This window comes from Glycine soja, chromosome 2, assembly GCF_004193775.1.
Source record: "Glycine soja cultivar W05 chromosome 2, ASM419377v2, whole genome shotgun sequence".
NCBI classification, from domain to species: domain Eukaryota; kingdom Viridiplantae; phylum Streptophyta; class Magnoliopsida; order Fabales; family Fabaceae; genus Glycine; species Glycine soja.
Genome location: NC_041003.1, coordinates 26,168,774 through 26,194,177, shown reverse-complemented (window position 1 = coordinate 26,194,177; position 25,404 = coordinate 26,168,774). Strand labels below are relative to the sequence as shown.

General features: G+C 39.7%; 2 non-coding genes and 1 pseudogene across 2 annotated transcripts; 1 reads left to right on the top strand and 2 right to left on the bottom strand.

Moving 5' to 3' along the window:
- Positions 1-631: 631 nt before the first annotated feature.
- Positions 632-738, bottom strand: LOC114404722. The gene has a single exon (XR_003665123.1). It is a non-coding gene; the product is annotated as a small nucleolar RNA R71 (small nucleolar RNA).
- A 3,457-nt stretch (positions 739-4,195) lies between these two features.
- On the top strand, positions 4,196-16,155 carry LOC114372348 (annotated as a pseudogene).
- Positions 12,595-12,701, bottom strand: LOC114404717. The gene has a single exon (XR_003665118.1). It is a non-coding gene; the product is annotated as a small nucleolar RNA R71 (small nucleolar RNA).
- Positions 16,156-25,404: the final 9,249 nt, after the last annotated feature.

Here is a 25,404-nt window from a genome sequence, read left to right as displayed (position 1 = left end):
CTAGTTGTGTGCATGCTGAATGTAGTGTATGACTAGAGGCAATCCATCTGACTTACAACCCTTTGATCCTGAGATAGATAGGACATTTCATAGATTAGTTAGGCATCATTTTATACCTTTTGATCATTCTGAGCATTCCATAACTGGTGAATCTGTGCATTCTGTTATTGGTGATTTTGAACATCCTGATCTTGAGCATTATAATTTTGAGCATTCTGATTCTGAGCATTCTGATTTTGCACATTCTGAGAACATGGCACAACCTCCACCTCGTGAGAGGACTCTAAGGGAAATGGCTGCACCTGATTTCACCTATGAAAGCTTGTGCATCCAATACCCTGATGAGGATGTCCCATATGTTCTTAAAACTGGACTGATTCATTTGCTTCCAAAGTTTCATGGCCTTGCAGGTGAAGACCCGCACAAACATTTGAAAGAATTTCACATTGTCTGCTCCACCATGAAAACCCCAGATGTCCAAGAGGATCACATATTTCTGAAGGCTTTTCCTCATTCATTAGAGGGAGTGGCAAAGGACTGGCTGTATTACCTTGCTCCAAGGTCCATCACGAGCTGGGATGACCTTAAGAGAGTATTCTTAGAAAAAATTTTCCCTGCTTCCAGGACCACAGCCATCAGGAAGGATATCTCAGGTATTAGACAACTCAGTGGAGAGAGCCTGTATGAGTACTGGGAGAGATTTAAGAAACTATGTGCCAGTTGCCCCCACCATCAGATTTCAGAACAACTTCTTCTCCAATATTTTTATGAAGGACTCAGTAATATGGAGAGAAGTATGATAGATGCTGCCAGTGGTGGAGCCCTTGGAGACATGACTCCTGCTGAAGCCAGAAATTTAATTGAGAAGATGGCCTCCAACTCCCAGCAGTTTAGCGCCAGAAATGATGCCATAGTCATTAGAGGAGTGCATGAGGTAGCTACAAACCCATCTGCATCATCTGAAACTAAGAAGCTTGAAGGCAAACTGGATGCGTTGGTCAACTTGGTAACCCAGCTGGCCTTAAATCAGAAATCTGTACCTGTCGCAAGGGTTTGTGGTTTGTGCTCCTCTGCTGACCACCATACAGACCTTTGCCCTTCCATGCAGCAACCTGGAGCAATTGAGCAGCCTGAAGCTTATGCTGCAAATATTTACAATAGACCTCCTCAACCTCAGCAGCAAAATCAACCACAGCAGAGCAATTATGACCTTTCCAGCAATAGATACAACCCTGGATGGAGGAATCACCCTAACCTCAGATGGTCCAGCCCTCAGCAACAACAACAGCAGCCTGCTCCTTCCTTCCAAAATGTTGCTGGCCCAAGCAGACCATACATTCCTCCACCAATCCAACAACAGCAACAACCCCAGAAACAGCCAAGAGTTGAGGCCCCTCCACAATCTTCCCTCGAAGAACTTGTGAGGCAAATGACTATGCAGAACATGCAGTTTCAGCAAGAGACCAGAGCCTCCATTCAGAGCTTAACCAATCAGATGGGACAATTAGCTACCCAATTGAATCAACAACAGTCCCAGAATTCTGACAAGCTGCCTTCTCAAGCTGTCCAAAATCCCAAAAATGTCAGTGCCATTTCATTGAGGTCGGGAAAGCAGTTTCAAGGACCTCAACCCGTAGCACCTTCCTCATCTGCAAATGAACCTGCCAAACTTCACTCTATTCCAGAAAAAGGTGATGACAAAAATCTACCTAACAATTTCTGTGCAGGTGAATCTTCTTCCACAGGTAATTCTGATTTGCAGAAGCAGCACATTCCCCCTCTTCCATTCCCTCCAAGAGCAGTTTCCAACAAAAAAATGGAAGAGGCAGAGAAAGAGATCTTGGAAACGTTTAGAAAAGTAGAGGTAAACATACCTCTGTTGGATGCAATAAAGCAAATTCCAAGATATGCCAAATTCTTGAAGGAGCTGCGCACTAATAAGCGGAAGCTTAAAGGAAGTGAACGAATTAGCATGGGCAGAAATGTCTCCGCATTGATTGGTAAATCTGTTCCTCAAATTCCTGAAAAATGCAAAGATCCAGGTACATTCAGCATACCTTGTATTATAGGGAATAGTAAGTTTGACAATGCCATGCTAGATTTAGGAGCCTCTGTTAGTGTTATGCCTCTGTCGATTTTTAATTCTCTATCTCTAGGTCCCTTGCAGTCAACTGATGTGGTAATTCATTTAGCTAATAGAAGTGTTGCCTATCATGTTGGTTTCATAGAAGATGTCTTAGTTAGAGTTGGTGAACTGATTTTCCCTATTGATTTTTATATCTTGAATATGCAAGATGGATTTTCTCAAGGATCAGTTCCCATCATTCTAGGCAGACCCTTTATGAAAACTGCTAGAACTAAGATAGATGTTTATGCAGGCAAACTGTCCATGGAGTTTGGTGATATAACTGTTCATTTTAATATTCTGGATGCTATGAAATACCAATCTGAAGATCTTTCTGTATTTCGTGCTGAAATAATTGACCATGTTGTTGATGAATACATGACTGATCTTTATTCTAATCTGCATGCCTCTCACTCTTCATGCATTGAGTCTGAAATTGTACTTGATCATATGTCTGAATTTGATGCTGAGAGTGAATCTGAGAGTGATATTGATTGCATGCCTGGTGGTGGTGTTTTACCTCTTGAGATTGATTTTATAGAGTCAGATAGGACTAACCATGTTTCAGGAAGTACACATACCTCTGACTTTCTTTATGAGGTAAAGGCTGAGAAACCATCTCCTTCTACCACTGTCCAGCCGACCACACCAGAATTGAAGCCTCTGCCATCAAATTTAAAATACGCTTACTTGGATGATAGCAAGAGTTTTCCAGTGATTATATCTGCCTCCCTTGCTGATGAGCAAGAGGAGAAGTTGTTGTCAGTTCTCAAGAAGCATAAGAAGGCTATAGGCTGGACCCTGGCGGACATTCCTGGTATTAGCCCATCCACATGTATGCATCGAATAAATTTAGAGGATGGAGCTAAACCAGTAAGACAGCCATAGAGAAGACTCAACCCGGTGATCCTTGATGTAGTGAAGAAGGAGATAACCAAGTTTTTGCAAGCTGGAATCATTTATCCTATCTCCGACAGCCAATGGGTGAGTCCTGTCCAGGTAGTCCTGAAAAAGACTGGCCTCACAGTGATCAGAAATGAGAAGGAGGAGCTGATTCCTACTCGGGTGCAGAATAGTTGGAGAGTCTGCATTGACTATAGGAGGCTGAACCAGGTTACCAAAAAGGACCATTTTCCCCTGCCATTCATTGACCAGATGCTTGAACGCCTGGCAGGTAAATCCCACTACTATTTCCTTGATGGTTTTTCTGGTTATATGCAAATTACTATTGCTCCTGAGGATCAGGAAAAGACCACATTCACCTGCCCCTTTGGCACTTTTGCTTATAGGAGGATGCCTTTCGGCCTGTGCAATGCCCCTGGTACCTTCCAGCGGTGCATGATTAGTATTTTCAGTGATTTTTTATAAAATTGCATAGAGGTGTTTATGGATGATTTCACTGTATATGGATCCTCTTTTGATGGTTGTTTGAATAGTTTGGAAAAAGTTTTGAATAGATGCATTGAAACTAACCTTGTTCTAAATTTTGAAAAATGTCATTTTATGGTTGAGCAAGGTATAGTTTTAGGCCACATTATTTCCAATAAGGGTATTGAAGTAGATCCTGCAAAAATTTCTGTTATTTCACAATTGCCTTACCCCTCTTGTGTGCGAGAGGTGCGATCTTTTCTTGGTCATGCAGGATTCTACAGGCGCTTTATAAGGGATTTTAGCAAAGTAGCCCTTCCACTGTCCAACTTGTTGCAAAAGGAGGTGGAATTTGACTTTAATGACAGATGCAAAGAGGCTTTTGATTGCCTCAAAAGAGCGTTGACTACCACCCCCATCATCCAGGCACCCGATTGGACAGCCGCTTTCGAGCTTATGTGTGATGCATCAAATTATGCATTGGGGGCTGTCCTTGCTCAGAAAATTGATAAATTGCCCAGGGTGATATATTATGCTTCTAGGACTTTAGATGCTGCCCAAGCAAATTATACTACTACTGAGAAAGAGCTTCTAGCCATAGTTTTTGCTCTTGAAAAATTTCGATCTTATTTGCTTGGTACTCGCATTATTGTTTATACTGACCATGCAGCTCTAAAGTACTTGTTGAAGAAGGCTGATTCTAAGCCTAGGTTGATCCGATGGATGCTCTGGCTCCAAGAGTTTGACTTGGAGATCCGTGATAGGAGCGGAGCACAAAATCTAGTTGCTGATCATTTGAGTCGGATCGAACGTGTCTCTGATGCAGATTCACCTATTCGGGATGATTTCCCGGATGATCATTTGTATATATTGTATAGTATTTCTGACTCTCTTTCTACTCCTTGGTTTGCTAACATTGTCAATTATTTAGTTGCCTCTGTTTTTCCTCCCTTAGCATCTAAGGCCCAAAAAGATAAGATTAAAAGTGATGCTAAGCATTTTATTTGGGATGACCCCTACTTGTGGAAATTGTGCAATGATCAGGTCATTAGACGGTGCATTCCAGATCATGAGACTGACTCAGTCCTGCAGTTCTGTCATTCTTCCGCACCGGGAGGTCATCTGGGTGTTCAAAGGACAGCTCGCAAAGTGCTTGATTGTGGTTTTTATTGGCCCACCATCTTTAAAGATGCGTGGAAGATCTGCAGCACTTGTGAGCAGTGTCAGAGAGCAGGAAATACACTTACATGGCGACAACAAATGCCTCAGCAACCTATGCTATTCTGTGAGGTGTTTGATGTCTGGGGTATATATTTCATGGGTCCTTTTCCTGTCTCTTTTGGTTATGTTTATATTCTCCTTGCAGTTGATTATGTTTCAAAATGGGTGGAAGCCAAGCCCACTAGAACTAATGATGCTAAAGTTGTTGCAGATTTTGTCAGGTCTAATCTATTTTGCAGGTTTGGAGTACCTAAAGCAATTGTTAGTGATCAAGGAACCCATTTTTGCAACAGGACAATGCATGCCCTGCTTAAAAAGTACGGGGTGGTACACAGGGTATCCACACCATACCACCCCCAGACTAATGGACAGGCAGAAATTTCTAACAGGGAAATCAAGAGAATTCTAGAGAAGATTGTGCAGCCAAGCAGGAAAGATTGGAGTACCAGGCTTGATGATGCTCTCTGGGCACATCGGACTGCCTACAAAGCACCCATAGGAATGTCTCCTTATCGGGTTGTCTTTGGAAAGGCATGTCATCTTCCAGTGGAAATTGAGCACAAAGCATACTGGGCAGTGAAGACTTGCAACTTCTCTATGGATCAAGCTGGCGAGGAAAGGAAGTTGCAACTGAGTGAGTTAGATGAAATCCGCCTAGAAGCCTACGAGAATGCCAAGTTCTACAAAGAAAAGACCAAGAAGTTCCATGATAGCATGATAGTTAAAAAAGACTTCGTGGTTGGGCAAAAAGTGTTATTGTATAATTCTAGGCTTGGACTCATGAGTGGTAAGTTGAGGTCTAAGTGGATTGGTCCTTTTGTTGTTACTAATGTTTTTCCTTATGGTACAGTTGAGATCAAAAGCGACTCCACAAACAAGAGCTTCAAGGTCAACGGACATCGACTTAAGCCATTCCTCACGAACCCTTCTTTAGTGGATGTAGTGGGGGAAGAGACTTCCTTACTCCACCCTACTCTTCCTCCACCATGACTTAGAGAGTTTTTCTTTTCCTATCTCCTTCTTTGCTTTTATTACACTTGTCCGATTCTCTTTGATGATTTAATTGTTTTTAATCTGTTAATTGTGCTACATTGAGGACAATGTGTTGTTTAAGTATGGGGGGGGGGAGTGTTCTTTGGTTTTGCTAGTTTTGTTGGTTTTGTTAAGTTGTTAGTTGTGTTAATTTGTTAATGTTGTTAGTTTCGTCGGATTTTCAGTTTAATATTTTGGGTCAATTTCGTGTGCACGTACGACTTTGCATGTTTTTCTTGAATGATAGGATATGTTCAAGAAATGGGTAATTGTTTTGAAAATAAAAGTTCTTGACATTTTGTGACTTGAAATCCTTGATTCTTCTCTACATGTCATGATAGTTTTGAAAAGCTCAATTTGAAAGTGATGATTTTACCTTTGTGAGAATTTGAGCCATCCATCATTATAATCATTTGGTGTGTTTTGCCCCATTGATTGCTTGCACAATAGCCTTGGCTTGATTCTTGTTGATGCGTCCTAATTCACATGCATATTTGGAAATGATTAAGGCAATTTTGTTCTTATAAGCTTCTAGCCAAATGGACTTACCTTGAATTAATTCCTTTGATAGCCCTTTTGAGCCTTGTTTCCCTTTCCTTGTTTTGAAGCTCACTACAAGCCTTAAGTGAAAAACCATGATATTACCATATCCTTAAGGAATTTTGGAGCTTTGGAATTGTTTTGGGAATAAGTGTGGGGGGTTTTTGTTTCATTGGACAACTTGTTTTGTTGGCTATGCTTCATGATGTATTTTGGGCCATACTTGATGTACATTGTATATTGGTTAAATGTTGGACATGCTGAATGAAATGTTGTTTCTCAAAGGCTAAAGAGTAAAAAAAAAAAAATTCGAAAAAAAAAAAAATCGAAAAATGAAAAAGAAAAGCAATAAAGTTGAGTGAATAAGATCTTAAATGGCACAAGAATGATGAAACTCTTGGTTCTACTCTTCATGTTTAATTTTTATCTTTACTTCTTTTTATTTTCTTATTTTTTTTCTTAATATGCACTTATTCCCCTTTGCTCCTCTATTCCTTTGGGATTTAGCCACTTATTCCATATTTCTCCATACCTTGTCCTTGGCCCCATTACAACCTTAAAAGACCTTTTGATCCTCATGTGCTTGTGTTTATGGGTTGATTGTCAATTTTAGAATCTTGCCAAGTTTATGTGGTATTTGCTTTCATGGGTGCTTTGAGGGTAAATAGTAGCCTAGACACTTGAGAGATAGAGTGTATATCTTGTGAGGCCTTTATCACTTTTCATTCTTGAGCTGATTAACTATTTTGCCATGATTGGGTTGCTTGGATGATTTTCATGAATGTCTTGACTTTTTGGATCTCCTTATGTTAGATGTTACCCATTCCTTTCATTCTTGATGTTCATTGAGAAATATGTGAATGTTTTTGTTTGTCTCCCTTTGATATCCTTGGATTTTGTTCTTGTTTCATTTTGCCCAGGAGTGCAAAAGGCTAAGTATGGGGGGTTTTGATGTGCCATCATTTTCTTCTATCTTCTAAACCCTTTTTGCACCATTTTAATTATTGATTGGTCTTAATTGTCAATTAATTAGGCAGTTTTATTATCCACAATCCAACAACAGCACAACCCCAGAAACAGCCAAGAGTTGAGGCCCTTCCACAATCTTCCCTCGAAGAACTTGTGAGGCAAATGACTATGCAGAACATGCAGTTTCAGCAAGAGACCAGAGCCTCCATTCAGAGCTTAACCAATCAGATGGGACAATTAGCTACCCAATTGAATCAACAACAGTCCCAGAATTCTGACAAGCTGCCTTCTCAAGCTGTCCAAAATCCCAAAAATGTCAGTGCCATTTCATTGAGGTCGGGAAAGCAGTTTCAAGGACCTCAACCCGTAGCACCTTCCTCATCTGCAAATGAACCTGCCAAACTTCACTCTATTCCAGAAAAAGGTGATGACAAAAATCTACCTAACAATTTCTGTGCAGGTGAATCTTCTTCCACAGGTAATTCTGATTTGCAGAAGCAGCACATTCCCCCTCTTCCATTCCCTCCAAGAGCAGTTTCAACAAAAAAATGGAAGAGGCAGAGAAGAGATCTTGGAAACGTTTAGAAAAGTAGAGGTAAACATACTCTGTTGGATGCAATAAAGCAAATTCCAAGATATGCCAAAATTCTTGAAGGAGCTGCGCACTAATAAGCGGAGCTTAAAGGAAGTGAACGAATTAGCATGGGCAGAAATGTCTCCGCATTGATTGGGTAAATCTGTTCCTCAAATTCCTGAAAAATGCAAAGATCCAGGTACATTCAGCATACCTTGTATTATAGGGAATAGTAAGTTTGACAATGCCATGCTAGATTTAGGAGCCTCTGTTAGTGTTATGCCTCTGTCGATTTTTAATTCTCTATCTCTAGTCCCTTGCAGTCAACTGATGTGGTAAATTCATTTAGCTAATAGAAGTGTTGCCTATCATGTTGGTTTCATAGAAGATGTCTTAGTTAGAGTTGGTGAACTGATTTTCCCTATTGATTTTTATATCTTGAATATGCAAGATGGATTTTCTCAAGGATCAGTTCCCATCATTCTAGGCAGACCTTTATGAAAACTGCTAGAACTAAGATAGATGTTTATGCAGGCAAAACTGTCCATGGAGTTTGGGTGATATAACTGTTCATTTTAATATTCTGGATGCTATGAAATACCAATCTGAAGATCTTTCTGTATTTCGTGCTGAAATAATTGACCATGTTGTTGATGAATACATGACTGATCTTTATTCTAATCTGCATGTCTCTCACTCTTCATGCATTGAGTCTGAAATTGTACTTGATCATATGTCTGAATTTGATGCTGAGAGTGAATCTGAGAGTGATATTGATTGCATGCCTGGTGTGTGTGTTTTACCCTCTTGAGATTGATTTTATAGAGTCAGATAGGACTAACCATTGTTTCAGGAAGTACACATACCTCTGACTTTCTTTATGAGGTAAAGGCTGAGAAACCATCTCCTTCTACCACTGTCCAGCCGACCACACCAGAATTGAAGCCTCTGCCATCAAATTTAAAATACGCTTACTTGGATAATAGCAGAGTTTTCCAGTGATTAATCTGCCTCCCTTGCTGATGAGCAAGAGGAGAAGTTGTTGTCAGTTCTCAAGAAGCATAAGAAGGCTATAGGCTGGACCCTGGCGGACATTCCTGGTATTAGCCCATCCACATGTTGCATCGAATAAATTTAGAGGATGGAGCTAAACCAGTAAGACAGCCATAAGAGAAGACTCAACCGGTGATCCTTGATGTAGTGAAGAAGGAGATAACCAAGTTTTTGCAAGCTGAAATCATTTAATCCTATCTCCGACAGCCAATGGGTGAGTCCTATCCAGGTAGTCCTGAAAAAGACTGGCCTCACAGTGATCAGAAATGAGAAGGAGGAGCTGATTCCTACTCGGGTGCAGAACAGTTGGAGAGTCTGCATTGACTATAGGAGGCTGAACCAGGTTACCAAAAAAGGACCTTTTCCCTGCCATTCATTGACCAGATGCTTGAACGCCTGGCAGGTAAATCCCACTACTATTTCCTTGATGGTTTTTTCTGGTTATATGCAAATTACTATTGCTCCTGAGGATCAGGAAAAGACCACATTCACCTGCCCTTTGGCACTTTTGCCTTATAGGAGGATGCCTTTCGGCCTGTGCAATGCCCCTGGTACCTTCCAGCGGTGCATGATTAGTATTTCCAGTGATTTTTTATAAAATTTGCATAGAGGTGTTTTTGGATGATTTCACTGTATATGGATCTCTTTTGATGGTTGTTTGAATAGTTTTGGAAAAAGTTTTGAATAGATGCATTGAAACTAACCTTGTTCTAATTTTGAAAAAATGTCATTTTATGGTTGAGCAAGGTATAGTTTAAGGCCACATTATTTCCAATAAGGGTATTGAAGTAAGATCCTGCAAAAATTTCTGTTATTTACAATTGCCTTACCCCTCTTGTGTGCGAGAGGTGCGATCTTTTCTTGGTCATGCAGGATTCTACAGGCGCTTTATAAGGGATTTTAGCAAAGTAGCCCTTCCACTGTCCAACTTGTTGCAAAAGGAGGTGGAATTTGACTTTAATGACAGATGCAAAGAGGCTTTTGATTGCCTCAAAAGAGCGTTGACTACCACCCCCATCATCCAGGCACCCATTTTGGACAGCCGCTTTCGAGCTTATGTGTGATGCATCAAATTATGCATTGGGGGCTGTCCTTGCTCAAGAAAATTGATAAATTGCCCAGGGTGATATATTATGCTCTAGGACTTTAGATGCTGCCCAAGCAAATTATACTACTACTGAGAAAGAGCTTCTAGCCATAGTTTTTGCTCTTGAAAAATTTCGATCTTATTTGCTTGGTACTCGCATTATTGTTTATACTGACCATGCAGCTCTAAAGTACTTGTTGAAGAAGGCTGATTCTAAGCCTAGGTTGATCCGATGGATGCTCTGGCTCCAAGAGTTTGACTTGGAGATCCGTGATAGGAGCGGAGCACAAAATCTAGTTGCTGATCATTTGAGTCGGATCGAACGTGTCTCTGATGCAGATTCACCTATTCGGGATGATTCCCGGATGATCATTTGTATATATTGTATAGTATTTCTGACTCTCTTTCTACTCCTTGGTTTGCTAACATTGTCAATTATTTAGTTGCCTCTGTTTTTCCTCCCTTAGCATCTAAGGCCCAAAAAGATAAGATTAAAAGTGATGCTAAGCATTTTATTTGGGATGACCCCTACTTGTGGAAATTGTGCAATGATCAGGTCATTAGACGTTGCATTCCAGATCATGAGACTGACTCAGTCCTGCAGTTCTGTCATTCTTCCGCACCGGGAGGTCATCTGGGTGTTCAAAGGACAGCTCGCAAAGTGCTTGATTGTGGTTTTTTATTGGCCCACCATCTTTAAAGATGCGTGGAAGATCTGCAGCACTTGTGAGCAGTGTCAGAGAGCAGGAAATACACTTACATGGCGACAACAAATGCCTCAGCAACCTATGCTATTCTGTGAGGTGTTTGATGTCTGGGGTAATATATTTCATGGGTCCTTTTCCTGTCTCTTTTCCTAATCACGTATTGAAAACCCTAAGTTGATTTTCGCTTAGTAAATTGAAATAGGGTTGGACTAAGTGGTTGACTGTTAGGGACGAATTCTCCATAACCCAGGATAAGAGAGTGCTTCTGAATCAGAGGAAACAACCCGTTTTTAATATTAGTAGTTTCGTATTCCATTTTATTTGTTCTGCTCTTTAATTACCAAACAACCAAACCCCCCCCCATCGTTACTGTTACTGCAAGTATATTATGAACATTTGGCTTGTCACTGCTCGTTGGAAAACGACCTAGGATCACTTCCTAGTTACTGCATTTTCATGTTTATTTGATTCGGGTACAACCTTGATCAAATTTGGTGCCGTTGCCGAGGAGCAGTGTCCAAAGGTTCATAATAGCTAGCTAGTGTTGTGTGTTTTAATCCTTTCGTGTTTTATGTTTAATTGTTAGTATTTGTGTTAGTATGTGTGTTAGTGTTGTTTAGTGTCCTGGTATTTTGTTTAATGTGTGTTCTGTTTCAGTTTTCCCATTAAGTGTTTCCCCTGTTCAGTCTTGGGTGTTTTGCTGTGAAGATTGTGCTTGAAAACAGAGTAGTAGTAGAAATCAGCTTGCGGAAAAATAGAGTAGTAGTAGAAATCAATTAGAGATGGATTTTAGCGACCACCTATGCTGAATTATTTGGGATTTTTTGTTTTAGTATCTAGGGTTGTTATTTTTGGCTGAATTTTTTTGTGGTAACTTCTTTTAATCCATATTTTTGTGGGAAAAATAGCTAGAGCCTTTAGTTTGGTCAGATTTGAAAGTTCCAAAAAACTAGCAAATTTTGTGTTTGTCAAAACTTCAAACGGCCATAACTTTTGCTCCGGTTATCAGAATCGCAATTATTATATATGCATTTGGGGTAGAAAAAAATTTCCTACGCCTAAAAGAGCGATTCTGTCAAAAGTTTTTTATTTTTCAAGTTTTATTCACTTATTTTTCTTAACCTGCCAATTTTAGCTTTCATAGTTAGACTTTGAATTTTTGTCTGAAATTTTTTGTGCTATCTTCTCATCATTTTATAAGGTTGCTCACAAAATTTCAAGTCATTTGGATATCATTTGAGGGTAGCTGTAGTTCAAACCTACACCTTTATTTACATGACAAGCCAACTAGTTGTGTGCATGCTGAATGTAGTGTATGACTAGAGGCAATCCATCTGACTTACAACCCTTTGATCCTGAGATAGATAGGACATTTCATAGATTAGTTAGGCATCATTTTATACCTTTTGATCATTCTGAGCATTCCATAACTGGTGAATCTGTGCATTCTGTTATTGGTGATTTTGAACATCCTGATCTTGAGCATTATAATTTTGAGCATTCTGATTCTGAGCATTCTGATTTTGCACATTCTGAGAACATGGAACAACCTCCACCTCGTGAGAGGACTCTAAGGGAAATGGCTGCACCTGATTTCACCTATGAAAGCTTGTGCATCCAATACCCTGATGAGGATGTCCCATATGTTCTTAAAACTGGACTGATTCATTTGCTTCCAAAGTTTCATGGCCTTGCAGGTGAAGACCCGCACAAACATTTGAAAGAATTTCACATTGTCTGCTCCACCATGAAAACCCCAGATGTCCAAGAGGATCACATATTTCTGAAGGCTTTTCCTCATTCATTAGAGGGAGTGGCAAAGGACTGGCTGTATTACCTTGCTCCAAGGTCCATCACGAGCTGGGATGACCTTAAGAGAGTATTCTTAGAAAAAATTTTCCCTGCTTCCAGGACCACAGCCATCAGGAAGGATATCTCAGGTATTAGACAACTCAGTGGAGAGAGCCTGTATGAGTACTGGGAGAGATTTAAGAAACTATGTGCCAGTTGCCCCCACCATCAGATTTCAGAACAACTTCTTCTCCAATATTTTTATGAAGGACTCAGTAATATGGAGAGAAGTATGATAGATGCTGCCAGTGGTGGAGCCCTTGGAGACATGACTCCTGCTGAAGCCAGAAATTTAATTGAGAAGATGGCCTCCAACTCCCAGCAGTTTAGCGCCAGAAATGATGCCATAGTCATTAGAGGAGTGCATGAGGTAGCTACAAACCCATCTGCATCATCTGAAACTAAGAAGCTTGAAGGCAAACTGGATGCGTTGGTCAACTTGGTAACCCAGCTGGCCTTAAATCAGAAATCTGTACCTGTCGCAAGGGTTTGTGGTTTGTGCTCCTCTGCTGACCACCATACAGACCTTTGCCCTTCCATGCAGCAACCTGGAGCAATTGAGCAGCCTGAAGCTTATGCTGCAAATATTTACAATAGACCTCCTCAACCTCAGCAGCAAAATCAACCACAGCAGAGCAATTATGACCTTTCCAGCAATAGATACAACCCTGGATGGAGGAATCACCCTAACCTCAGATGGTCCAGCCCTCAGCAACAACAACAGCAGCCTGCTCCTTCCTTCCAAAATGTTGCTGGCCCAAGCAGACCATACATTCCTCCACCAATCCAACAACAGCAACAACCCCAGAAACAGCCAAGAGTTGAGGCCCCTCCACAATCTTCCCTCGAAGAACTTGTGAGGCAAATGACTATGCAGAACATGCAGTTTCAGCAAGAGACCAGAGCCTCCATTCAGAGCTTAACCAATCAGATGGGACAATTAGCTACCCAATTGAATCAACAACAGTCCCAGAATTCTGACAAGCTGCCTTCTCAAGCTGTCCAAAATCCCAAAAATGTCAGTGCCATTTCATTGAGGTCGGGAAAGCAGTTTCAAGGACCTCAACCCGTAGCACCTTCCTCATCTGCAAATGAACCTGCCAAACTTCACTCTATTCCAGAAAAAGGTGATGACAAAAATCTACCTAACAATTTCTGTGCAGGTGAATCTTCTTCCACAGGTAATTCTGATTTGCAGAAGCAGCACATTCCCCCTCTTCCATTCCCTCCAAGAGCAGTTTCCAACAAAAAAATGGAAGAGGCAGAGAAAGAGATCTTGGAAACGTTTAGAAAAGTAGAGGTAAACATACCTCTGTTGGATGCAATAAAGCAAATTCCAAGATATGCCAAATTCTTGAAGGAGCTGCGCACTAATAAGCGGAAGCTTAAAGGAAGTGAACGAATTAGCATGGGCAGAAATGTCTCCGCATTGATTGGTAAATCTGTTCCTCAAATTCCTGAAAAATGCAAAGATCCAGGTACATTCAGCATACCTTGTATTATAGGGAATAGTAAGTTTGACAATGCCATGCTAGATTTAGGAGCCTCTGTTAGTGTTATGCCTCTGTCGATTTTTAATTCTCTATCTCTAGGTCCCTTGCAGTCAACTGATGTGGTAATTCATTTAGCTAATAGAAGTGTTGCCTATCATGTTGGTTTCATAGAAGATGTCTTAGTTAGAGTTGGTGAACTGATTTTCCCTATTGATTTTTATATCTTGAATATGCAAGATGGATTTTCTCAAGGATCAGTTCCCATCATTCTAGGCAGACCCTTTATGAAAACTGCTAGAACTAAGATAGATGTTTATGCAGGCAAACTGTCCATGGAGTTTGGTGATATAACTGTTCATTTTAATATTCTGGATGCTATGAAATACCAATCTGAAGATCTTTCTGTATTTCGTGCTGAAATAATTGACCATGTTGTTGATGAATACATGACTGATCTTTATTCTAATCTGCATGCCTCTCACTCTTCATGCATTGAGTCTGAAATTGTACTTGATCATATGTCTGAATTTGATGCTGAGAGTGAATCTGAGAGTGATATTGATTGCATGCCTGGTGGTGGTGTTTTACCTCTTGAGATTGATTTTATAGAGTCAGATAGGACTAACCATGTTTCAGGAAGTACACATACCTCTGACTTTCTTTATGAGGTAAAGGCTGAGAAACCATCTCCTTCTACCACTGTCCAGCCGACCACACCAGAATTGAAGCCTCTGCCATCAAATTTAAAATACGCTTACTTGGATGATAGCAAGAGTTTTCCAGTGATTATATCTGCCTCCCTTGCTGATGAGCAAGAGGAGAAGTTGTTGTCAGTTCTCAAGAAGCATAAGAAGGCTATAGGCTGGACCCTGGCGGACATTCCTGGTATTAGCCCATCCACATGTATGCATCGAATAAATTTAGAGGATGGAGCTAAACCAGTAAGACAGCCATAGAGAAGACTCAACCCGGTGATCCTTGATGTAGTGAAGAAGGAGATAACCAAGTTTTTGCAAGCTGGAATCATTTATCCTATCTCCGACAGCCAATGGGTGAGTCCTATCCAGGTAGTCCTGAAAAAGACTGGCCTCACAGTGATCAGAAATGAGAAGGAGGAGCTGATTCCTACTCGGGTGCAGAACAGTTGGAGAGTCTGCATTGACTATAGGAGGCTGAACCAGGTTACCAAAAAGGACCATTTTCCCCTGCCATTCATTGACCAGATGCTTGAACGCCTGGCAGGTAAATCCCACTACTATTTCCTTGATGGTTTTTCTGGTTATATGCAAATTACTATTGCTCCTGAGGATCAGGAAAAGACCACATTCACCTGCCCCTTTGGCACTTTTGCTTATAGGAGGATGCCTTTCGGCCTGTGCAATGCCCCTGGTACCTTCCAGCGGTGCATGATTAGTATTTTCAGTGATTTTTTATAAAATTGCATAGAGGTGTTTATGGATGATTTCACTGTATATGGATCCTCTTTTGATGGTTGTTTGAATAGTTTGGAAAAAGTTTTGAATAGATGCATTGAAACTAACCTTGTTCTAAATTTTGAAAAATGTCATTTTATGGTTGAGCAAGGTATAGTTTTAGGCCACATTATTTCCAATAAGGGTATTGAAGTAGATCCTGCAAAAATTTCTGTTATTTCACAATTGCCTTACCCCTCTTGTGTGCGAGAGGTGCGATCTTTTCTTGGTCATGCAGGATTCTACAGGCGCTTTATAAGGGATTTTAGCAAAGTAGCCCTTCCACTGTCCAACTTGTTGCAAAAGGAGGTGGAATTTGACTTTAATGACAGATGCAAAGAGGCTTTTGATTGCCTCAAAAGAGCGTTGACTACCACCCCCATCATCCAGGCACCCGATTGGACAGCCGCTTTCGAGCTTATGTGTGATGCATCAAATTATGCATTGGGGGCTGTCCTTGCTCAGAAAATTGATAAATTGCCCAGGGTGATATATTATGCTTCTAGGACTTTAGATGCTGCCCAAGCAAATTATACTACTACTGAGAAAGAGCTTCTAGCCATAGTTTTTGCTCTTGAAAAATTTCGATCTTATTTGCTTGGTACTCGCATTATTGTTTATACTGACCATGCAGCTCTAAAGTACTTGTTGAAGAAGGCTGATTCTAAGCCTAGGTTGATCCGATGGATGCTCTGGCTCCAAGAGTTTGACTTGGAGATCCGTGATAGGAGCGGAGCACAAAATCTAGTTGCTGATCATTTGAGTCGGATCGAACGTGTCTCTGATGCAGATTCACCTATTCGGGATGATTTCCCGGATGATCATTTGTATATATTGTATAGTATTTCTGACTCTCTTTCTACTCCTTGGTTTGCTAACATTGTCAATTATTTAGTTGCCTCTGTTTTTCCTCCCTTAGCATCTAAGGCCCAAAAAGATAAGATTAAAAGTGATGCTAAGCATTTTATTTGGGATGACCCCTACTTGTGGAAATTGTGCAATGATCAGGTCATTAGACGGTGCATTCCAGATCATGAGACTGACTCAGTCCTGCAGTTCTGTCATTCTTCCGCACCGGGAGGTCATCTGGGTGTTCAAAGGACAGCTCGCAAAGTGCTTGATTGTGGTTTTTATTGGCCCACCATCTTTAAAGATGCGTGGAAGATCTGCAGCACTTGTGAGCAGTGTCAGAGAGCAGGAAATACACTTACATGGCGACAACAAATGCCTCAGCAACCTATGCTATTCTGTGAGGTGTTTGATGTCTGGGGTATATATTTCATGGGTCCTTTTCCTGTCTCTTTTGGTTATGTTTATATTCTCCTTGCAGTTGATTATGTTTCAAAATGGGTGGAAGCCAAGCCCACTAGAACTAATGATGCTAAAGTTGTTGCAGATTTTGTCAGGTCTAATCTATTTTGCAGGTTTGGAGTACCTAAAGCAATTGTTAGTGATCAAGGAACCCATTTTTGCAACAGGACAATGCATGCCCTGCTTAAAAAGTACGGGGTGGTACACAGGGTATCCACACCATACCACCCCCAGACTAATGGACAGGCAGAAATTTCTAACAGGGAAATCAAGAGAATTCTAGAGAAGATTGTGCAGCCAAGCAGGAAAGATTGGAGTACCAGGCTTGATGATGCTCTCTGGGCACATCGGACTGCCTACAAAGCACCCATAGGAATGTCTCCTTATCGGGTTGTCTTTGGAAAGGCATGTCATCTTCCAGTGGAAATTGAGCACAAAGCATACTGGGCAGTGAAGACTTGCAACTTCTCTATGGATCAAGCTGGCGAGGAAAGGAAGTTGCAACTGAGTGAGTTAGATGAAATCCGCCTAGAAGCCTACGAGAATGCCAAGTTCTACAAAGAAAAGACCAAGAAGTTCCATGATAGCATGATAGTTAAAAAAGACTTCGTGGTTGGGCAAAAAGTGTTATTGTATAATTCTAGGCTTGGACTCATGAGTGGTAAGTTGAGGTCTAAGTGGATTGGTCCTTTTGTTGTTACTAATGTTTTTCCTTATGGTACAGTTGAGATCAAAAGCGACTCCACAAACAAGAGCTTCAAGGTCAACGGACATCGACTTAAGCCATTCCTCACGAACCCTTCTTTAGTGGATGTAGTGGGGGAAGAGACTTCCTTACTCCACCCTACTCTTCCTCCACCATGACTTAGAGAGTTTTTCTTTTCCTATCTCCTTCTTTGCTTTTATTACACTTGTCCGATTCTCTTTGATGATTTAATTGTTTTTAATCTGTTAATTGTGCTACATTGAGGACAATGTGTTGTTTAAGTATGGGGGGGGGGAGTGTTCTTTGGTTTTGCTAGTTTTGTTGGTTTTGTTAAGTTGTTAGTTGTGTTAATTTGTTAATGTTGTTAGTTTCGTCGGATTTTCAGTTTAATATTTTGGGTCAATTTCGTGTGCACGTACGACTTTGCATGTTTTTCTTTGAATGATAGGATATGTTCAAGAAATGGGTAATTGTTTTGAAAATAAAAGTTCTTGACATTTTGTGACTTGAAATCCTTGATTCTTCTCTACATGTCATGATAGTTTTGAAAGCTCAATTTGAAAGTGATGATTTTACCTTTGTGAGAATTTGAGCCATCCATCATTATAATCATTTGGTGTGTTTTGCCCCATTGATTGCTTGCACAATAGCCTTGGCTTGATTCTTGTTGATGCGTCCTAATTCACATGCATATTTGGAAATGATTAAGGCAATTTTGTTCTTATAAGCTTCTAGCCAAATGGACTTACCTTGAATTAATTCCTTTGATAGCCCTTTTGAGCCTTGTTTCCCTTTCCTTGTTTTGAAGCTCACTACAAGCCTTAAGTGAAAAACCATGATATTACCATATCCTTAAGGAATTTTGGAGCTTTGGAATTGTTTTGGGAATAAGTGTGGGGGGTTTTTGTTTCATTGGACAACTTGTTTTGTTGGCTATGCTTCATGATGTATTTTGGGCCATACTTGATGTACATTGTATATTGGTTAAATGTTGGACATGCTGAATGAAATGTTGTTTCTCAAAGGCTAAAGAGTAAAAAAAAAAAAAATTCGAAAAAAAAAAAAATCGAAAAATGAAAAAGAAAAGCAATAAAGTTGAGTGAATAAGATCTTAAATGGCACAAGAATGATGAAACTCTTGGTTCTACTCTTCATGTTTAATTTTTATCTTTACTTCTTTTTATTTTCTTATTTTTTTTCTTAATATGCACTTATTCCCCTTTGCTCCTCTATTCCTTTGGGATTTAGCCACTTATTCCATATTTCTCCATACCTTGTCCTTGGCCCCATTACAACCTTAAAAGACCTTTTGATCCTCATGTGCTTGTGTTTATGGGTTGATTGTCAATTTTAGAATCTTGCCAAGTTTATGTGGTATTTGCTTTCATGGGTGCTTTGAGGGTAAATAGTAGCCTAGACACTTGAGAGATAGAGTGTATATCTTGTGAGGCTTTATCACTTTTCATTCTTGAGCTGATTAACTATTTTGCCATGATTGGGTTGCTTGGATGATTTTCATGAATGTCTTGACTTTTTGGATCTCCTTATGTTAGATGTTACCCATTCCTTTCATTCCTTGATGTTCATTGAGAAATATGTGAATGTTTTTGTTTGTCTCCCTTTGATATCCTTGGATTTTGTTCTTTGTTTCATTTTGCCCAGGAGTGCAAAAGGCTAAGTATGGGGGGTTTTGATGTGCCATCATTTTCTTCTATCTTCTAAACCCTTTTTGCACCATTTTAATTATTGATTGGTCTTAATTGTCAATTAATTAGGCAGTTTTATTATTTGGGCTCATTTAGCTAATTTGATGTTTTTAATCTAATTTCAGGAATTAATGAAACATTGGGCTTAATCCGGATTTTGGTTGTGGACTTGAAGAGGGCAAATAAAGCAGCGCTTACCTTAGTTAATTTCTAATTAGGAAATTTTGCAATTTTATTTTATGTTGTTCAGTGTTTATTTCGTTTTGGGCCAGAGTATTGTAATAGGGCCCAGTGACTTTGAGTGACTCTTTTTAAATAGCTGCCTTGGGATTCGTGCAGGGCATTCTATTATGCTATGCTATTTTCATTATTCAGAGCTTTGGTTTTAGGTTTTCACGTTTTTCTGTTCCCTTGTTACAGTTTTCGTTCTTAATGCAAATTTCCGTTTTTTGCTTCTAATTACGAGTTCATTCTTGCTTCTTCTTCTACTTTCATTTACGTTTCTGTTCATTTACGTTCTTGTTCATTTACGTTTCTGCTTCATGCTTCATTTGCGTTTTCTGTTTGAATCCATGGAAGGCTAGATTTTCTGGTGTTGTTTCCTTTTGAGGACGAAGCCCAACTCTCTTTGAGGTTTCGTTTGTAATGTGGTTTCCTGGCAGTTTTCCCTTCACCAGTTATCCCAATTTTGTGAATATTAATCAGTGCACGCTTCGTGTTCGATTAATTGCCTCTGAGCCTAACTTGCGTTCATGCTTAATGGACGAAGGGCTAACTGGTGTATGTGGTGCCTAATCACGTATTGAAAACCCTAAGTTGACTTTCGCTTAGTAAATTGAAATAGGGTTGGACTAAGTGGTTGACTGTTAGGGACGAATTCTCCATAACCCAGGATAAGAGAGTGGCTTCTGAATCAGAGGAAACAACCCGTTTTTAATATTAGTAGTTTCGTATTCCATTTTATTTGTTCTACTCTTTAATTACCAAACAACCAAACCCCCCCCCCCCATCGTTACTGTTACTGCAAGTATATTATGAACATTTGGCTTGTCACTGCTCGTTGGGAAACGACCTAGGATCACTTCCTAGTTATTGCATTTTCATGTTTATTTGATTCGGGTACGGCCTCGATCACCTGGGCGAGCTGAGCTTGCCTGGGCGAGCTGAGCGGCAAGCATCTCCCCTATTTTGCTATAAATAGGGGAGGAAGTGAGAAGGAAAAGGGTTCAGCCCCTTAGGCACTTCTCTCTCTTTCGAATTTGCTTGGAAAAATTGTTTCCGTGAAGAAAATCTAAGCCGAGGCGCTTCTGAAACGTTTCCGTAACGTTTTCCGTGAAGAATTTCGCAAAGGTTTCGACCGTTCTTTGACATTCTTCATTCTTTTTTCATCGTTCTTCGATCTTCAACAGGTAAGTACCTCGAACCAAGCTTTTCGATTCATTCTATGCACCCATGGTGGTCCACATTGTGTTTCGTGTATTTTTATTCTCGTTTCATTTACTTTTTATACCCCCTCTTGACGTGCTTAAGCCATTTTACTTAAGTCATTTCTCGCTTAACCTAAAAATAAAATAAATTTCCACCGATCGTTTGAATTGTATTATCCGTTAACTTTGGTTAAAATGAATTCCGACCGTTCGGTCGTGCCGTAACCACGTTGGAAATAAAAAAAAAAGAGGTAAAATAACAATATAATAATAAAAAAACATCTTTTAGTAAAATAAAGCGGAAAATCAATCGGACGTTTTCTCTTTGGGATTTCTCATTCTTAACCGAATTGACTAATAACTAAAGTGAAACTAAGGCTAAAATTAACTCGCCTAGTCAAGCTCGTCCATAAAAATAGGTTTTTGAAGTTTGTCATTTCAATTTCTTACTAAGTAAAATGGATCATTTTCAAGGTCCAACGCCTTAAAATGATCACCTCTTAAGTAAAAAAGAAATCACTTGATAAGAAAGAACTACGTAGGTCTGATTTCCTCATCACAAATTGAGGAATACGTAGGAGCAAAGGGAAACACCCTTGTCGACCACAAAAAGAGAAAAATATAAAAAGGGTATAAGGATATATAGACATAAAAAGGGAACATAAAAAATCAAAGTCATGTTTGCACATTCGATTAAAGGCTGCCATCCCTTGGGACGGACGTGTGGGGTGCTAATACCTTCCCCGTGCGTAAATACAACTCCCGAACCTTTCACTTAAAAGATCGTAGATTGCGTCTTTTCCGGTTTTTCCGACGTTTTCCTCAAATAAACGTTGGTGGCGACTCCGCGCGTATTCCTTTCGTGGAACACGCATCCCGCGAGTCACGCGTCGCCCTCCCGCCGAAGGGTAGGTTGCGACAACCGGCAACAAGATCACCTAAGAGAAAGGGGTAAGATGAGAGAAGGATTAACAGAGGGAAGAGAATGTCTCTCAGCAAAGAAGAAGTAGAGAACAGTGGAAAGGAATCACCTCCGAATCATCCTACAACATGTAATCCTCCAGTCTTATATTCTCCCTCCTCAACCTTGTGCTACACCTGCCTCCCTCATTGTGCGGTTCGTGAGCCACATGTCCCTCCCTTCCAACAGAATTTCACACCAAATCTCCTTCCTTCTTTATGCACGTCACATTACCCTCCTCATCAAAAACAACCTTGTCCTCAAGGTTGAACTGAGGATAAGATTCATATATATCCTGCAAGTCTTCCCAAGTAGCATCCTTAGCTTCAGTAGCTTCTAAACATTTGACAACTTGAACATCCAACACCTTCCATAGTTAAAGCGTTGGTCCCAGTTCACTAGAAGTGAGTGGAAAAGGAAGATATGGTGAAGAACTTTTGCCATTAAATGGTTTCAGAAGAGCAATATGAAATACATGATGTATTTTAGTAGACTCTGGCAGCTGTACTTTATATGCAACAGTACCAATTATTTCAATCACCGGAAATGGACCAAAATAACACAGGCCTAGCTTCTGATGCTTCCTCAAAGCCACTGAATGTTGCCTATAGGATTGTAGCTTCACTAAAACCAAATCACCAACCTGAAATTGCAAATCTCTCCTTTTCTTATCAGCTTGCATCTTCATATATTGTTGAGCCTTAAGTAAATTACCTTTAAGCTTGCTCAAAAGTTGATCACAGAGTTGTAATAAATCCTTGAGTGGATCAGGATCTTTAGGATCAACCTCGTAGTGCATCACCGTTGGTGGAGGTCTACCAAAAACTACTTGAAATGGTGTCATACCCAAGCTTTGGTGGAAGGAAGTACTATACCAAAATTGAGCCCAAGGTAGCATAGTAACCCATCTCTTAGGATGTTCAAATATAAAACACCTTAGATACATCTCAATGGTCTTATTAAGATTCTCAATCTGGCCATCAGACTGAGGATGATATGAAGAACTCATGGCCAATGTGGTGCCTTGAACTTTGAATAATTGTTGCCAAAAAGTGCTGATAAAAATTCTCTCACTATCAGAAACAATGGTTTTTGGCAAACCATGAATTTTGACAATGTTGGTAACGAAAACTTCAGCCACAACCTTGCTGTTAAACTCAAACTTCAAAGGGATAAAGTACCCAAATTTGGACAATCTATCAACTACTGTAAAAATGGTTGTAAATCCTTGCGTAGGAGGCAATTGAACAATAAAGTCCATTGGTATGTCTTCCCATATTTGTTGAGGAATAGGCAGAGGCTGTAACAACCCCGCTGGAAACACATGATCAACTTTAGCTTGTTGACATATGGCACATTCCCTCACAAATGTACTAATATCACTTCTCATACCATTCCAATAAAATTGAGCACCAATTCTAGTTGTTGTTCTATTAACTACAACATGTCCACCAATCATAGAACTGTGAAATTCCTCCATGATTTGATTAAGCAACCCAACATCATGAGGTAACACAATTTTTCCTTTAAAGAACAATAAGCCATTATGAATACTATATTCAGAAGATGGATTCTGACCTTGCAAACAGCTTTGATAAATTTTTTATATTTGAGAATCAGTTTGAGTCAAATCCATCACTCTATTAATCCACGAATGTATAGGAGTAGATATAGCCATCATGAAACTCCTAGATAAAGTATCAAAAGGTATATTTTCCTTCCCTATAATAACCTGTGAGTCCTAAAAATGCCCTTAACTGTTTGAGATTATGAGGCTCAGGCCACTTTTGAATAGCTTCCAATTTAGTTCCATCCATAGCTACTCCTGAACCAGACAGTGTATGTCCCAAGTAATCCATCTGTTGAACTCCAAAACAACATTTAGAAAGCCTTGCAAACAATTGATGTTGTTTCAAGATACTTAAAACCACTACCAAATGGTATAAATGATCTTTGCAATTAGCACTATACACCAGAATATCATCAAAGAAAACCAGTACAAACTTTCTTAATATTCCCGCAAAAATGTCATTCATAAGGCTCTGAAAAGTAGCAGGAGCATTGGTTAAGCCAAATGGCATAACCAACCACTCATAGTGACCATGGTGAGTTCTAAAGGCTATCTTATGTCTGTCATCCAAATTTAAAAAAAATTGGTGATAACCAGACCTTAGATCCAATTTAGAAAAGAAGGAAGCTCCAAAAAGCTCATCAATCAACTCATCCACAGTAGGAATAGGGAAGCTGTCCTTGATAGTAATTGCATTAAGAGCCCTATAATCAGTACACACACCCCATGAACCATCTTTCTTTTTAACCAATATAATGGGAGAAGAAAAGGGACTCTTACTAGGCTGTATGATGCCTTCATCTAACAATCCTGATACTAATCTCTCAATTTCTTCCTTTTGACTATGAGGGTATCTGTAAGGCTTAACCTTAACAGGTTGTGAACCACTCAATAAAGGAATAGAATGATCATGGGATCTCTATGGAGGTAAGCTGCTAGGAGTATCAAAAACCACACTGTAAGTGTGCAATAATAAGGCTAATTCATAATTGGTAAGTCAAGCATAGACTTAGGAGCAACATCTGGCTCCATCAACTGCTGACTATAAACTTCAGCAATGGAATTAGTGGCCACCATTCTTCTTATACAATGTAATTGAGCTTGCTCAGGTACCAGTTCACAATCTCCTTGTAAAGTAGTAAATTTACCCTTCCAAAAAAAATTCAATTGTAGAGCATCATAATCAGCAATGTGAGAGCCAATATTCTTCAACCAACTAGCTCCTAAAATGAGATCAGCACCAGAAATAGGAAGCAAAAATACTAGTAACTGAAAGGTATTGCCTTGAGCCTATACCTTCAATTGCTTAACCAATCCTTCAGTAGACATATAATTACCATTACCAACCATTACTCTAAATTGAGTAGCTGGTTCCACAGGTAATTTCAAAAACTTGGCCACCCTTGGCTGCAAAAAATTATCAGAACTACCACCATCAATCAACACAGTCACTGGTAACTTTTCGATATACGCTATAAACCTGATAGTACCAACTCCCCTACCACCTTTCAAAGCATTGAAAGACAAATGATGATCTTCAGATTCTATTATTTCATCTTCTTGAGTACCTTGGGGTACAATTGTACTCATAAGATCCTCATTATCATCTTCCATTTGCAACAATAGAAATTGCCTATTAGGATATTTATGATTAAAAGAAAATTTCTCATCACAAAAATAACACAATCCTTTTTCCTTTCTCAATCGCATTTCAACAGGAGTAATCCTTTTTACATTCGAGGACCTAATTGGAGGGCCTGGTGGAGTAGGTAAAAGCGGAGGTAAATTGGATTTCATTTGTGTTTTTGGTTGAGCATTGATAGAGACTAGGGTAGAAGAAATTTGGGAATATTTGTGATTATAGGAATTTCAAAATGGCTTAGAAATAGGACCATATGGAGAACTTCAAGTAGAACTTCCAGGAGGTTGAGAAGCATTATGCAATAACATATTCATTGCTAACTGAATTTGATCCATGGAATTCTGGATCTGAAGCATCTTATCATTTTGCTCTTGATAATGCATATCCATCATTTGACCGATACGAAGAATATCATCCGAATGTGTACGAATTTCTCTTTGCAAATCCTTCAAACCCGTGTTCTCAACCATGGAAGCACAATGAAAGCACCAATGAAAAAATTGAATTATGCAGCAAACAATTGAATTATGCAGCATCAATTGTTTACAATGAACAGAGAACAAAATCAAGATAAGCTACAATAACAGCG